The following is a 2,249-nucleotide window of genomic DNA, read 5'->3' on the forward strand; positions in this document are numbered from 1 at the left end:
GAGGCGCCCTGCGACCCCGGACCCCCATGCCCGCAGCCCCCACGCCCCTGGGTTCTGCGCCTGGCGAGGCTGCACCCGGCTGCGTCTCCAGCCCCTGCAGAGGCACCTCCTCGGGCCCCCCTAGACCCGCAGAGGCCGAGACAAGAGCGGGTGGTCTGGACCCTGCCTCTGGTCGAGAGCGGCAGCCACGGCCACGTGACCCCCTGAAAGCTCAGCCTGAGGGTGCAGGGAGCAGACCAGCAAAGTGAGACCATCACAGCTGCTAGGGACGCCGTGGGCAAATAAAGCCGGACGAGGGGACAGTGGGGGTGAGATGGGCGAACCGAGGGGCTCAGGCCCGCCCCTCTGGCCACTAGCCCCTGCGGCCGCCGCCGGCCTCGCTCTCCCGGGCTCCACGGCCCACGTGAGATCGTGTCATGCAAGAAGTGCGTGGAGTGAAGCACGAGGGGCCGCGCCCGTAATCAGGAGCACCGGCCGACAGTGCTCCCGTGCCCGCCAGCGGGGCGCCGGTCGATGGGGCTCACGTGCCCGTAACCGGCACAGGCGAAGCTGGGCGAGCTTGTGAAGATGATCGTTGGACCGTTCAGGAGGTGGGGATAGTGAGCAGGGAGAGAAGGCAGGCCAGCTAGAGGGTGTGTGGAGTTGGGGTGCCGGGGGTGGGGCAGGCTCGGTGGCTGCCCTGCCCTGTGGTCTCCCTGCCCCGGCCCGCTGGCCTGCTGTGTCCAGCCCCCCGCTTCAAGGCCGGCCAAATACCGTTTGTCTGAATCAACCACGAACCTGCTGGGCCTGGGACCTTTGCCCCTCCGGGGGGCAGGGGTGACCACCCGCGCTGACCTGTGAAAGGTGAGCAGCCAGTGTGTGAGCGTGTGGCCACAGAACCTTCCAGGCCATGGGACAGGCAGGGCGGAGGCTGGGCGGGGTGGAGACTTGTCTCTCCCAGAGCCAGGACCGATGGCTCCTTGGGGGGCCTCCGCCCGGGACCTGTCACCTCTGACCTGTCTGGCGACGGCCCCCGTGTCAGTCTGTCCTGTCACCCTGTTGGCCTCTGGCCGTGCCCTCAGGTCTGGCCCGCCTCTTGCCCCTCAGGGGACTGCCCAGAGGCACGTCACAGTCACTCTTACATCTGCTGTTGCCACTGGCACTGGTGCCGCGTCCCGTCTTTCACAGGGCCCCGCCTCCCAGGGGGTCTCCTGCAGACGCGTGCAGAAGAGCGGAGAGGAGGGGTGCCAGAGTCAGCAAGGTCGCCCCAAACTCATGTCGTTCCGTCACCTCAGAATGTGGCATCATTTGGAAATGGGGTCACTGAAGATGCCATTGAACCCGGCCAGGTCAGACTAGGGCGGGCGCGTCCTTCAGGCACAGGACTGTCGTCTGCAAGAACAGGGGAGACCCCTGGGGCCCGCAAGGACAACAGGGTGTGGCCCCGCCGACTGGCATCTACAGACCGTGGTGCCCAGCAAGGCTGGCCGCTGCTTCCTGAGAGGGGCTGGGCAGCTTGTCCCTCGGAGCCTGCCCTGAGAGCCCAGCGTGCCCGCAGCGCAGTGGCCACCGGCCAGTGCCTTTGTGTTGAGGGACGTCACCTGTTGCGGCACTTTGGAAACGAATACACAACCCAGGGTCGGGTTGGAGGGTCAGGCAGGGCCTGAGGACACGGCGGGATTCGGGTTTGACCTAAGGGGCCTGGGGCTGGGGGGTGTCAGGAGGCGTGATGACAGCATGCAGCCCCCAGCCCAGCCACTGGCCACCCAGAGCCGCGGCCACCCTATGACCCGCCTGGCCAGGGCCCCGCCCACCTGCTCATGACCCCTCACAGCCCGCGACCCCCAAACGCCCAGACGGTCTCAGCCGCCACCCCCACAGAACAAGCGGAGCCCCGTGGGCCGCTTGAGCCTTCGTGGGCTGGGCGACATCGCCAAGGGCTGACGCGGCCACAGCCTCGGACCTGCAAGTCCGGCTCGAGGCGAGTGGGCAGCTAACAAACGTCCAGCCCAGGGCCCGAGGCCGGGCCGGGTCTGTGAAGCCGTCTGCGCCGGCCTGGCGGACTTGAGCTTGAGAAAAGGGGCTCAAGGCAAGGCTGCACCCAGGAGGTGGCCCCGGCGCCCCAAAGCTCGGGGCCATTCGGGGGGCTGTCGGGCCCTTCTGGGAAAGGGCTCCCTGCTGCCCTCCTCTTGGGGGCTTCCGTGGCCGGCGTCCGCGTGCGCACCCGGCTGCCCGGCGCGCGCCCTGCACAAAGGACCAGACGGGCCGCC

Source organism: Condylura cristata, unplaced genomic scaffold (assembly GCF_000260355.1).
Source record: "Condylura cristata isolate star-nosed mole 26May11 unplaced genomic scaffold, ConCri1.0 scaffold00042, whole genome shotgun sequence".
NCBI classification, from domain to species: Eukaryota; Metazoa; Chordata; class Mammalia; order Eulipotyphla; family Talpidae; genus Condylura; species Condylura cristata.